We start from the raw sequence: 14170 nt of genomic DNA, 5'->3' as shown, positions 1-14170 counted from the left end.
TATGGGACCACAGACACTGTTACCCACTGCTCCATACATGTAGGAACATGCAGACTGAGTATCAAATGCATGCATGACAACCAACTCTTAAATTACTATTCGCTTACCAGATACGTTTTCTCTAAGTGTCAGGACGAACAATCTGTATAGTTGTCCAACCCCCCCCTCGTGAAAAATAATTAAAAAGTTAGCTCTCCATCTCCCTCCCCCCTTAATTTAAATTTAAAAAGTCGGGAATGAGGTGGGCTAATTAAACGTGCTGTCATTCAGCCCGAACAGAACGGAAAGAATTTCTCAAATCTGCCCTCCCCACGCTGAGTTAGCAGTAAGACCACACCGCAGGGGAGAAACTCTGTAGTGACTAGACAAATGGCTTTAAAGAGAATGAAATGAGGATAAATACAGCTGTAACCAGGACAGATCTGTCACTGCAAGAGGAGTCCGAATCCTAGCGTTGCTCAGCTGAGGAGGGGCTGGAGCCTGCAGCAGCGGAGGAGCCTGGTTGTCCCAGAGCTGAGGAGTGGAAGTTTCTCGGCAGCCGCAGCCCGGCGTCTTCCACGTCTAGTCCCTCCGGCGAAGAGGTCTCGCCTAATGCTACATAAATATCTGCGTTCACGATTAGCCCCGGGCGCGCGGCGTCGCAAACGCCACAGGGAGAGAGGATACGCTTCGCAGAACCGCGCGTGTGGCAGCAGCGGCTGCTCCTCACCCATCATCATCCCTGGGGACCCACAGGAGATCTGTCAACTGACCGCCGCTGCCTTTCGGTTCCAGAGGCCAGCGATGAGAGAGAGCGTGGTTCTCAGCAGGCGGACCCAGGCATCCAAGACTCACGCTTTGCAGTCGCCCGCTCCTCTGAGAGAACAGCCGCAGGCAGGCAGTGCGTCTCCGCCTTCCCCGGGCAATGCACACCGAACCTGCCCCGGGAACAGCCTCGGACCGAAACTGGGCTCTGGGCTCCGCGATCTGGGCTGGAGCGAGCACGCCTCTCTCCCCTGGGGCCTGGGGCCGACACTGCCCAGCGCGGGCACCCGCGCGCGACCGCAGATAACCCTCCTGCTTTCGGCCAGCTCCAGGCCATGGAGACCCGGACGTGAACCCGCGGCCAGCCCGCACCGCCCGTGGCAGTCCGGGCGCGCGGCCACACTCCCACCTACGTGTCTCCAGGTCCACTATCCCACACATAAACAACCCCTCCCCACTCGCCACCACCTCCCCGCCCTTCGCATCCCCGAAGCTGTCCTCCCACCTCCAACCCCCACTGGAAACCACAAGGTGTCAAGGGAATGAACGGGAGGTCACAACACGGTTTGTGTGGGTTCCATTCAGATGATTTTCAAGCTCTTCTACCTCGAAAGTTACTTGGGATCTAGTGAAGAAGCCCGGTCCCCAAATGCTGGATCTGAGAGCGCGAGGGGCAGAAACCATCATCCAGCTTTCCTCGGCACACAGGCGCGCACCTCCCCAACCCGCAGGGCACACGGCCACCCTGGGGACCGGCTCTCCGGTGCTTCCAGGGCCCCCGGCACTGCTGGGGCCCTGGGCCGCGCAGGGGGAGGTGGCCAGGAGAGGGACGCACACGGCCCGGCCCAGCCCAGCGCTACCCGGCTCCGGTGTCACATTCGCTTCTAGCACCTCCGACCACCCCGACAGTCCCCACCCCCGAGGCATTCCCTGCATAACACACCCGGGGGCAGGAAGTTTTTTTCCCCCCTTTTTTTCATCCCTAGAGCAGCGCAGGCGCAAGGGCTTCTGCAGGCTTGCGAGTCCAGACGCGGGAGGCTTCAGCTCCAGCCGCCACCGCTGCCAGAGCCTAGCCCAGCGTTCCGGGTTCCGGGCCCCGTTCCCAAGTCCTGCCTGGCCCAGTAGCTACCAGGACCCTGGGACGCCCCCAACCCCCTCCACCACACACACTCTGCATCCTAAGAGCTCCAACCTGACCCGGCTCTTACCTGCGGCCGCGCCGCTCCGGCCCCGGCCCGACGCGCAGAGAGCCCAGGGTCGCGGATGGGTGCAGGAGGGTTGATGGATAGGGGACGGCGCCGGCGGGTAGCGGTAGCTGGGGCCGCTCGCGTCCTGGCCGGGAAAAACGGATCCAGGTCCACCTCCTCGCGTTCCTGCTCTCCGCCTTCTCCCCCTTTCCCTCCTCCTCCCCCGCCGCCGCCGCCTCCCGGCAGCCCAGGGAGGATGCCCGGGAGAGGGAAGTCAGTCCTTCTGCCTGTCAGCCTGCGCGGCTATGCGCGGTGCGGCGCGGCTCTCATCGAGGCGGCGGCGGCGGCGGCGGCTCCGGCAGCATCGCCCCCGCCCTCTCCCCGCAGCCGCGGCGGCCGCGGGGCTGGGGCTGGCTCCGGGCTCGGGGCTTCGGGCTCCGGGCGGAGGCTGAGCTCAGGCTCGGCGATAGCCGGGGCTGCGGACGTGCGCTGCGGAGCCGAGGCCGGGGCTGGAGCTGCGGCTAAATCGGCGGTGACAGGGACAGCGGTGGCGACGGCGGCGGCGGCGCGGGGGTTGGCGCGGCCGCGGCGCGGGGACCATGCTCCCTTCTGGCTCGCTCCTCTCCGGGTACCGTCTGCTTTAGCTGCGAGGGAGGCGGGCTTCGGCGCGCAGCCAGGGGCGGGCGGAGCCAATCACGGGCGCCCGAGTAGGCGGGGGCGGAGGGTGGGGGAGGCGGGGCGCCCCCGGCCCGGCTCAGCGCTCGGCTCCCGGGGCCCCAGGGATCCCTAGCAGCAGCGCGCCGGGCCCCGGGCTCAGTGCCAGCGGGTGTGTCCATCGTCGGTCCGCCGCCCCCGCCCCCTGCGATGACTCCCGGCTCGCCCGGCTCTGTGGCCGCGCCCGGTAGACTCGCGGCGCGTGGCCGGGCTGCTGGGCTATGGCCTCCGCGTTCCGAGAGCCCAGGGTTGGAGGATCCGGACTGAAGGGATCTTCCCTTCTGCTCTCAACACCTGAGGAAACTGGTGGAAAGTTTGAGAAAGAGAAGTCCAATCGTCTTTCCGCTTCCGCCCTCCCTATGACAGTCGAACCACGAGAAGGAGCAGGAAATGTCCACATCTCCGAAGGACCACCGCGAGCCACGCCAAGCCAATCCTGTCTCCTTGCTTCTGCCCTGACTCCCTGAGCACATGAGAACTTTCCTGTTTTCACAGCCCTCCCTGGGTTGTTCAGACCTCACAGGCCTGTCTGCCTACTCTGACACTCCAGATGCAGCAGCCAGCCATCCCTCCCAAGGCCCGCACTGCTGAATCTTCCCCTGTCCCTCTGCGTGCTGTCTACACAGACCCTACCTGGAATACTAAGAGGAAACTTTGGCTGGAGACCTGTGGCTACCCAGTGTGGGCTTTTTCATCTCGCCAGAACACTTCGTTTTCTGTGTTTGTCTTCCTTGGCTTGCTAACCCTGAAGGTCTGTTTTTTTTTTATTCCCAGCCTCCCCCGAGCCCGCCACCCCCCAAGCAACCCCCATCACCTGTTTTGAGATTCAGAGAAAGAACCTGTGACTCAGTTTCCCTCCATCCCCCAGGCCAGTCTGAAGGTTACGGTCGGTCAGTGGGTTCATTTCCCTCCCTTCATTTGTCTCCACCTATAACCTCACCTCCAGGAAAATACCCTGAGGACTAAGATCTGGTTAGGAATCGGAAGTGGGTGACTAGCAGAGGGACATAGCTGGTTCTTAGGCTTGTGGCTCCACCGGTGACTACCAGGGAAGACCAGGGGCTGGTCAGTGGTTCTTCCTCTCAGTGGTCTCCTATGATGTCGGATCCACAGTTCTGCTGTCTTGGCTGTAAACTCAGTGCAGGGGCTGTCTATCCTTTAATATCTTGTAGGAAGCACAGCATAGTGTCATCTCTGATAAATAATAAATAATAATAAACTACTGAGGGCAGCAGGAGAACTGTCAGCAAAGAAGGAAGACACCGGGGAGATGGCCCATTGGTGGTAGAGTAACTGCATCTCCTGGAATAAATATCAGAAGAAGTTTCGGTGTAAGACTTGAAAGGCTTGGGTTAGGAGTGTAGAATGCTTGCATCCCAGAGGAATCTACCCCCATGACAGGACATCCAGGACACTAGTGTGACAGTAAAGCAGTGATAGAAGGAGACAGGGTGGGGAAAACAGCTCCTAGAGGTCCTCAAACTACACCTGAAGGTGAATGGCAGGTGTGGTTTGAATGCTGAGTTCTTGAGATGGTAAATGAGGTACTAGAAGAGCATAGGTAGCAGAGAAGAGAGCCGGATGCCTTGGGATCTACAATAGTAGCGTAGACAATATCCCAGGCAACCCAATGCAAAGGGAAGGAGAACAAAGCCACCGGCCTCCAGTTCCGTGGGCCGCCATCCTCCGAGATGATCTGTGTGTGCATGCCAACAGTGAGCACTACAGGACTCCACCGGCTGCATGCCCGGCACTTTCCTGTACAGTAGCTGTATGCATTGCAGAATGCGGCCAAGGTTTGTAGGGTCTGGGATAGGTTAAAATCTGGCAATTTGGACTTGTGTAGTTTCTGACCAATTGTTTTGAAGGATCCTCAAGTGCATGAAGACACAGTGCACTCCGGGAATTCTTCCTGGGCTCTCTAGGTGAGCCTGGAAAAATGCTCCCAGCCGCTTTGATGAGTATTATCATACAAGAGAGGCTGACTGGAGCAATGCCGAGGGTGCAGGGTCTAGGGTGCTGCAAAATCTCCAGGTTTGATGCTTGGTAACTGCATAACAAAGGGGTTGAAATGTCCGGGAAAGAGATGAGCTACACAGATTAGAATCACAGAGCTTGTGTCCACCCTTTCCTCACCATACTCTCCACCTGAGCTGGTATGCAAATAGGATTTCAAGAAACCATGTTTTCTTTTATGGAATTATGTCCAGCTGTGAACTATTTTCTGTGACGCTCACTGCCTTTTACAAAGTTCTGCCCTTGTGCTGGTTAGGGTCTTGTTGTTCTTGATTTGATACAATCTAGACATTCGGTAAGAGGGAACCTTGATTGAGAAAATACTTCCACCTACATGGCCAGTAGGAAAGTCTGTGGCTTGTCACATGTGGCAAGTGTCCCTAGAGAGTCCAGGAGAGACTATTGGTTAATGTGCAGCCTCGGTTACAGTGGAGACCCATGCAGACAGTGACATGTGTGGAGTAGACTGGCTTGAGTCTAGGAGAGAAGCTGTGGGTGGCAGAGCTGGAGAGGCATGTCTACTCCAGTTGTTTGGAGCCCAGAAGGTTGTGAGTTCAAGATGTTATGTTTTGGACACTGTGTTATTGACAGTGTTGGAGTTTGGTTTTGCTTTGCTTTGACAATGTTTGTGCCCTGTCCTTCCTTCTTGGAGTAAAAAAGTATTTAAAGCTGTTTGTTTGTTTTATAGGCATCCACAATTGAGAGGCTGTGGACTTTAAAAGAGAACTTGAAGTTTTAAAATATTAAAAAATAAAAAAATGTTATACTGGGTTTTATATCATGATAATAACAGGAGATCTTGGCATGAAGAAGGAAAGGTTATTGATTTAATAGTGATGTGAGTGTTACAGATTGGCAGGAGATCCATTGTGCTGTCTTTTGGTTTTGTTCTTTCCAGCTTGACACAAGCCAGAGTCATCTGGGAAGACTTGGACCCTTAACTAAGAAAATGCCTCCATGAGATGGACTTGTAGGCAAGTCCGTGGTGTACTTTCATGGTTGACAATTAACGTGGGAGGGCTCGGCACACTGTGGGTGATGCTAGTGCTCCTGGATTCTGTACGAAAGCAGTCTGAGGAAGCCATGGAGAACAAGCCAGTGAGCAGCACTCCTACATGGGCTTTTCAGTTTCTCCCTTTAGGCTCCTGCGTTGAGTTCTTGCCCTGATTTCATGGTCTAAGTGACTTTGAAACCTGGTGAGAATTGTTCCCTTTCCTCTCAGTTACTTGTGGCCGTGGTGTTTATCACATCAATAGACAGCAGACTGGAACACCCTGAGCTACTGGATGAACTCCATTTCATCTGGATCATTGTAGCTCATTCCTTCATTCCTGCTGCACCTATGGCCTTGGGTCCATATTGTGTGAGCAATCTCTTACCTGCTTTCATAGATCTCACTTATGTCTAGATGTCTTCTGGTTGTTCACTCTGGTTGTTTTATGTTCCCCAGGGCCAAGCTCCACATTTGGCATGGACTTCTCTGCATGCTACTTGGGAACTGTTGGTCTGCATGTGCACGGGGACCTCTCTGGCCATAGCTGAAGATTTCTCCATTGGCTCTGTGAGGTGTATTCCCATAGCCAGCCCACCCTATGCTGAGTCACAAGTTGGGTTCTAGGGTCAGGATTAATATGCATTCATCAAGTGGGTGGCTTACGAAAGAATGGACTCATAATAGATGGGAACTACATTGGAACACTCAGAGCCAATGGCATTCTTTGTGCAGCCAAGCAGACAAGGGCTTTGTGCTGGAAAATCCCTGCTCTTATCTATAGGATGCCACCATCAGGGTGACCAGGGAGTCACATACACTTTCTGTGCCAGGATGGACTTCTCCTTTATTTGTGTCTATAGCAACAACCTCGGCGGTGTAATCACTTACTTGGTGGCTACTGCATGCTGAGCACCGTACCAGTGTCTGCTATTAATGATACCTTGTCAGTCATCACAGCCGCCTGTGGAATTGATATTATCAACTGCCTAAGTCCAGGGAGGGTAAGAGGAGCTCCTGCAGTCACACAGCAAGCTGGTAACAGAACTGGAATTTCAGTGTGCTTACTTTCAAAGCCATTGTGGTTTTTTTTCCCCACTCCACTGAAAACACCAATGCAATTTCTTTTGCTGTTAGCCCAGCATCTTCCCTTGCAGTGGACACTGGATGCTGAGTTTTGCCTTTATTCATAGTCAGTTCTGAACCCAGAACCAGAAACAGTTCTAGAATACAGAGCACTCATGTAGACAAGGGGCAAGTGTCTCTATGATTAGTGAATGCTTGGGTTCCTTCGAAGAGTGGAAGCCTCGTCAGAACCCTCAGGTTTGACAGGACATCTGTCTTCAGCGGTACAGTGGATATAAACAGAGCAGCTGCCAGGCTCTGCTGGCTGGAACTTATGCTTCTATCACAAACCTGTTTTTCTAATGTAGTGCTCTGCTAAAACGACCCCTACTCAGCACCAAAGGTATTAATAAGTCCAACCTAACCAACTGTTCTTCCAGTGGCTAAATCACTCTATAAAAATTGGTTTAGCACCTACTGTGTGTCCTGCAATCCAACCCCACACCATTGATTAAGACAGGAAATGCCAATTGCTGAAGTGTTCCTGGGACTACCTTACTCTGTGATGGGGTGGCCCCAGGAAGCTGCTGGGGCCTGTTTAACTGTTTGCTTGCTTGTCATCATTTCACCCTGCTTATTCTCCCAAAGGCATTAAGACAACTAAGTAACATTTTTGACTTCTTCTTGACAAGGGTTGAATTAGCAAGTGTTAGCAAGAAATATAACTTAGTGTTCAGATGTGGGGGAGGGTCTCCAGATGTGAAGGGGTCACAGATATCCCTAAGATCAAGGCTGGTCAGCATGGCTTCTTGGAAGGGGCAGGTTTAGCAGATCTGAGGTAGTGGGAGCATTGGGTTGAGGGACTGATTCCGAAGACAGTTTTTGAAGTGTAACTCGTTGCTCAAAGCCATTGGGAGGGGGCGAAAATGAAAGTATAATTCCTCTGTTGCCTAAATGAGTGAAATATTAGATTCTAAGGCGCAGAATGGAGCTGATGCTGTCTTTTGGGGGGGGGTTTTAATGGCAAGGATTCAGCTCCTTTTTTAGTACCACTTGTTTGCAGGTGGCAGGAGTGCTAATTAAACAGAGCCACTAACAATTTTCCTGGGTGGCTCTGACTCCCAAACTGGCAGGAGAGATAGTCTGTGGTTCTGAGACCAGCTTCCCTCCCCATCGATGCCGTGATGCATCTACGGGGGAAGGGGGCGGACATAGTTATTGGTTAATGAATTATTTATAACGATCAAACTTCAACTTTACTTTTCAATGTTTAAGAAGAGGCCAGTGTTTATGAGAGAAAGTGTAAAAATAAAACCCAAATGATAGGTAGGATCTGGGAAGGGAAATTTAATTGCATTTTAGAGGATTCTTTTACTCACTGGAGCCTGTTCAGTAAGGATAAAATTCAGGAGTCTTTTGAGAGAGGATTGAGCCCCCAATGGCTCCTGACATTTCTGAACTGTTTTTAAGAATAAAGAGGCAATGAGCTTGTCTGACCCCTGCTATGTTCCGGAGTCCATTGATGCCACTGTTTGTCAACTCTCTCTGGGTTTTTGGCAGGGCTGAAGGCTGGGATCATGTCAGGACTGGTCATTCTGAAACTCAGAATTAGACCAGAGGCAGAATAGTGGACTGTTAGCTAGACCAGGGACCCAGATTGTTCTTGTTTTATGTATCCATTTATTTATTACTTTTTGACAATTTAATACATATCTATAACATAATTTGGTCATTTTTACCTTTCATTCCCATCTCTCACTCCCTTCCCTTCTCACTCCTTCTTTCCAAGTCTCCCTCCTTTTTTCATGTCTTTTGTTTTGATTTTTGCAACCCACTGGATTTAATTAGGGTTGTTTGCAAGAGTATGTCTGGGTGGGAGGTCATTTACTGGAGCATGACTAACTAAACAGTAGCTATAGCACTAAGAAAATGACTCATGCCCCCATACACACACAGTAACCATCATTGCCAATTCTGAGAGGTGCAGGGCCTCTTGGGCATCCCCCCATCTCTCTGGAGTGTCGACAGGCCCCAACTTGTGTGGGTCTGGTGCAGGTAACCACAGCTATTGGGAGTTACCGGTTGCAATGGTTGTGTCATGTCAGAAGACAGTTCACACCAGTCTTTCCCATCTTCCGGCTCTTGTAGTCTCTTTGCTTCCTTTATTTAGTAAGCAAAGCAGTGAGTGGTTCTCAACCTTCCTGGTGCTGCCACCCTTTAATACAGTTCCTCATGTGGTGGTGACCCACCAACCATAAGATCATTTTCATTGCTACTTCATAACTGCAATTTTTGCTACTGTTATGAATCGTGATGTTAATATCTACTATGCAACTCCATGAAAGGGTCGTGACCCACAGATTGCGAACTGCTGCTCTAGTGCCATGTTCCCTGGTCTTCGCTGGGATCCATGCTGTCTAGCTGTATGCCAAAATCTCTATGTGCTTTGGAGGAATAGCAGGCAGAGAGGCAGGGAGATATCTATCTATCTATCTATCTATCTATCTATCTATCTATCTATCTATTTTGGTTTTTCAGGGTTTCTCTGTATTGTTTTGGAGGCTGCACACTAAGATTCCCTCTGTTAGCCTCGAACTCACAGAGATCTGCCTGCCTCTGCCTCTGGGATTAAAGGCATGCGCCACCAACACCCGACAGGCAGGGGGAATCTTAGTGTGAAGCGTTAGGCAGCAAATCTCATTTCTGTCATCCATTTAACAAACAGAGCCCGTACCAAGACTTTGTCTAAAGACTTTCTGTTTGTCTACACTTCCAAAGCAGAGGTACCCTGTGGCATATATACAAGTAACAGGCTGTCCTTCCTCCAAGGAATGCATCCTTTATATTCCCCACAAATGGGAAGCCTAAGAATGAGATGCCTAACAGTCAACGGAGTTTTGAGATACATCTTTGTTTGCAGTGTCAAGCACCTAATGGTTTCCGGCGCTTGGGGATCCGTTGGAATGTGTAAATTTTCACTTTGTCTTCATATTGATCTCCGTCGGCATTCCTGAAGCTGCACCATGCACTTTCTGTACAACAGAACCCAGGAGGAGGAATTCCTGAGTCCATGGCCAGTGGAAAGATGAGCATCAGCAATGTTGCGCAGAGGCTCCACTCTTGAAGCAAGGGTGTCAAAGGTAAGAGATGACTTATGTAGCTCCAATAAAGGCCATTGAGTGTCCACTGCATCTTACCAAGCATGTTAAAATAGCCCCAAGTTTGTGATCCAAGCCACCATCTGGTCTAAAAGAACCTTTCTGTAAGAAAACATGAGATGCGAATTCTCAATGATGAAGCAGAAGACTCCGCCAGCTTGCATCCCCAGAGGATGCATGAGCTTTCCTTACTAAGGGAGCTCTTCTCTTGGATGCTTAAGCGGTGGCTGTTTTACTGAAAATTCTGCTCACGTACGACTGCTCAGAAACACATTATTTTTATTTATTTAAGACTTATCATTTACCAACTTGGGAGAGGTCCGAAGCAACTCACAGGTTAAAGCACACAGTGAAAGAAGGTCTTCCAGAGTGAAGCAGAGGAGATAGTACCTGAAAGGGAGAGATGGGGAGGAAGCCTCAGGCCAAAGTATAAAAAAGCACCGCAATTAGGCTGTGGGGGAATGCAGGGCAGCGGTACCACATCTTCTGATTATACAAAGGAAGGTGTATTTTTTTTATCATGTCATAAAATGCTCGGAGTGGAAACTGCTTAAACATGATACTATTGTCACTGGAAGAATGGGGTGTTCTTGAGATAAAAAGGTTTCAGCCCTAGCATTCTGGAAAAAAAAAAGTCATGCTGCCACAGTCCTACATCTGTGCTCTTCATGACATTCGAAGCTTTGAACAATATTTACCAGAGGGTTTTCATTAAAAGACCCAGATCCTTTATAGGTTGTTTTGTTGCAGAGTCAAGGGAATGGGCAAATGAGATGCATTTCCTGTGGATGGCAGTGCACCTTCCTGGACAGCAGCAAGTATCTTTTTACTGAACTCTAAGCCCTCAAGCGTGTCAGTAGAGTTTCAGACAATTTCAAGATAAGTTCTGGGTGGTATAAAAGTTTGGTAGAAACAATTAGAATTTAAATATGAAAAGAGATTGGAATTAGAACAACTTGGACATAAGCCTCAAAAATTGAATATCGTTTGGGATTGGGGAATCTTTGTAGGCCGACCTACAGGATCAATTCAATTCAACAGAACTTAAGATTTCAAAATGAGCCAGGCGGTGGTGGCACTCGCTTTTAATCCCAGCACTCGGGAGGCAGAGGCAGGTGGATCTCTGTGAGTTCGAGGCCGGGCTGGACCGACAGCCTCCAAAACAATACAAGGAAACCCTGTCTCGTAAAAACAAAAACAAACAAACAAACAAAAAAAGATTTCAAATGGTGGCAGATAGAATCTCATAATTATGACTGAGTGTTTTTATTGGGAATAAAGAATAACATGTGGTGGTACATGTGTATGTATTGTTCAAAGGCAGCAGAACTGTGAGTTCAGAGGAAAGACTATCAAATAAAGATGTACCAATGATGAAAATGCCAATAACAGCAGACACTCACTTAGCACTTACTATATGTCAGACACTGTTCAAAACTCTTTTTCCGTTTTTCCTTTTTAAATGTTAAATTGTTTTTCTTAATCCTTTCGTCAAAAGATGTAGAAATCAATGAACCTTGAGTGTAAAATTTTCAGTGCTGACACACCGAGAGAAGGGAGCTAGCTTGCTATTATCAGGTACTCTGAGGGCGGAGGGTGTGTTGGCTCCTTGTAGACACAAGTCTCAAACCCCCAAATGGAAGTTGGACTGTACCTTGCCCCAGGTTAACTCTGAATGTTCTTACCTGATGGTTGCATGTCTGGTGCTGATGGAGTCTGCCCTAAAGTTCGGGAATTATTATGAAATGTTTGTAAGAGATTCAGTTGTATTAGGCATCACCCAAAATTCTTAAAATACCAAACATTTACTGTCTTCCACAATGCCAGGAGTCCTGAACATAGCTGGTGGTTTGGGCCTTAGGGATACTTGTAAAGTTTCAGTAAGGTATCAGCTAGAGTTACAGAATCAGCATGCCTGAAATCCAGGAAGTACACTGTACCATGCACACGGTTCTACTCACGGGCCTCTAAGAATGTTGAGGTATCCAGCCCCCAGGATGATATGCAGAGGTTCCCAACTCTTTTCTTCATTTATTTATTTTATTATGAATATGTGTGCATGCATTATGTGTATGTGTGAGTGTCCACATGCCACGGCATGTTTCTGGAAGTTAGAACAGAGTCAGTTCTCTTCTCCTACCATGTGGGTTCCAAGGATTAAAATTAGGTCATAAGCGTAAGACACTGAGTCATCCCATTGGCCCAGGAATTCTGAACTCTTAAGGTTGGACAAAGGATTAATTTCCAAGTTCATACATGAGACTGTTAGCTGTAGGCTTTATTAGGTCCTTGTTGATGAGTAGGCCTTCACATAGCTACTTCAAGATTTGGAATTGTGCATATGTCTCTCTGTGTGTGAGAGGAGAGAGAGAGAGAGAGAGAGAGAGAGAGAGAGAGAGAGAGAGAGAGAGAGAGAGAGAGAGAGAGAGATTTTTGAAAATCTTCAAAAGAATGAGGGAATGTTAGACTTGAAAATGAAGATGGCTCAAGAAGGCAGGGGTTACCTTAGTAGACTTCTTAGTATGTAATTACCGAGTTGGCATGCCTGCTGTTGCAGTCATAATGGCTCCTGGGGAAGGTCACCTTTGGGTAAAGTGGAAAGGGGGGGAAGGAGGGGCATAAATACAACAGAGTCACATAAACCTTTGCTAATTAGGTTAATCAAGGCAGCAAAATTGTAAGTACAATGAAAAGCTCTTCTTATTTGGCACGAGCAGCAAATTAAAAAAAAAAAAAGGAACAGATAAGTGATTGCAGAAAGTTGTCTAATGGGAAGGATTTCTGCAGTCCAAACTCTTCCTGAGCGCCACCATGTACCAGGCAAGGGGCCAGGTTCCGAGGATACAGAGATAATCAAGAAAGGGACACTGCCCTTGAGGATCTCCCTGTCTAATGGGATACAAACCTAAATGAATGCCATGCAGCATGAGAGGCAGTCCAGGAAGAACGGGGAGAAAGGGGAAGGACGGCTTCGTCAGCGCCCCCTAGAGGCGGGTGAGCCATGAAAGACCGACTTCGCCCAGCAGTCTTGGAGAGTAGGAATTTACCAAGCTGACAGGAGGGAAGGCAGAGAAAACAAGAGCCACCCAACATGCCCGTGGGGCAGCACACGTGAGCAAGGGTAAGCTGCCGGTGCTGTATATGGTTACATCAAGTCAGTCACGGTAATCTGAGAGGAACATGGAGGCCACTTTGCAAAGAGCCCTGGGGACCTGAACAGAATTCAGAACGGGCAAAGCAGAGTTGTGCAAAGCATGGCCTACAGAAGAATCAAGTGGGAATCCTGAAAATACATACTCCTATGTCTAACCACTCATCCACTTTGACCTATTCTTCACCATAAGTCTCTTCCTGTACTACACTACACTCCCCAGCCTCCTTTGCAGCCAGACTACATTTCCCATCGTCCTTTGCATCTCTGTTAGGCTAGTTCCTATAGTCTCCTTTACAGTTAGGTGTACTCCTGTGACTGAGGTCCAGCCAACGGCAGACAAGTAGGAGAAACCTGTGCCATTCCCTGATCTGACCTGTTAAAATTTGACCTTTACCTTCTCCATTCTCTTTCTCCTCTTTTCTGTGTTATTGTAGACAAACATAGGTGCCTTAGAAGTTCGGGGCTGAAGACTGACAGATCATCAAACTTGAAGAAACCTTTGGAGAAGGCTGCCCACAGATCTAGGACATTCATTTGGGTACTCTATGAGCATGAAAATTAAATGTTACTGAGCTACCATGCATACTGGGATGAGTTGCAGTGTTTACTCTTGCCTTAATACGGCAATTGACTTGGCCTCCGAGAATAGATTTGGAGAAAAAAAATATATGTATACACATACACACATATGTATGTATGTATGTATGTATGTATGTATGTATGTATGTATATATGTATGTACCCCAGGAGAGTTTGAGACCCAAGCCCTTGCAGATTTATAGTAGACCAATTAACAGAATGCTATTGGCCTCCTTATCTTTGCTAAAGAGAACAATCTGACTGAAAAAGAAAAGAGAACTTTGGCGAGAGGCAAAATTGAAGTTTGAGATGAGTAAAGATATTCTAAAAGCACCAGGCTGCTGTAATTGAGCTGAAACCTCTTGGGCAGGACAAATTACACTCTGGGGAGTAGAGAGAACTCACTCCTGAAGACACAGTATAGATCTTCCACTGGTGATGTCTAAGCGAAGTAGAGACCAAAAGAAATGGCAGTGTTAGAGGTGGCAAAACAGCTCTGCTTTTTAAAGATGGGGAGAGAGCACGGAAGCTTTTCTCCCATCCGTCCTCATTAGATTCCCTG

At 49.2% G+C, this 14170-nt stretch overlaps 1 protein-coding gene and 1 long non-coding RNA gene across 2 annotated transcripts in view; one reads left to right on the top strand and one right to left on the bottom strand.

Moving 5' to 3' along the window:
- The window catches only part of Klhl29 (kelch like family member 29), a 291248-nt gene extending 289025 nt beyond the window's left edge, over nucleotides 1-2223 (bottom strand). Inside the window, exon 1 of the mRNA XM_005079085.3 lies at nucleotides 1953-2223. The gene's annotated coding sequence lies outside the window, so the exon portion shown is untranslated. The remainder of the gene's footprint in view (nucleotides 1-1952) is intronic.
- A 432-nt stretch (nucleotides 2224-2655) lies between these two features.
- On the top strand, nucleotides 2656-13877 carry LOC106021859. Its single transcript, XR_001197005.3, has 3 exons — nucleotides 2656-3396; nucleotides 9638-9857; nucleotides 13464-13877. It is a non-coding gene; the product is annotated as an uncharacterized LOC106021859 (long non-coding RNA).
- The last annotated feature ends 293 nt before the right edge of the window (nucleotides 13878-14170 follow it).

This window comes from Mesocricetus auratus, unplaced genomic scaffold, assembly GCF_017639785.1.
Source record: "Mesocricetus auratus isolate SY011 unplaced genomic scaffold, BCM_Maur_2.0 Super-Scaffold_100024, whole genome shotgun sequence".
NCBI lineage: Eukaryota > Metazoa > Chordata > Mammalia > Rodentia > Cricetidae > Mesocricetus > Mesocricetus auratus.
This window is presented reverse-complemented; position numbering and strand designations above follow the sequence as displayed.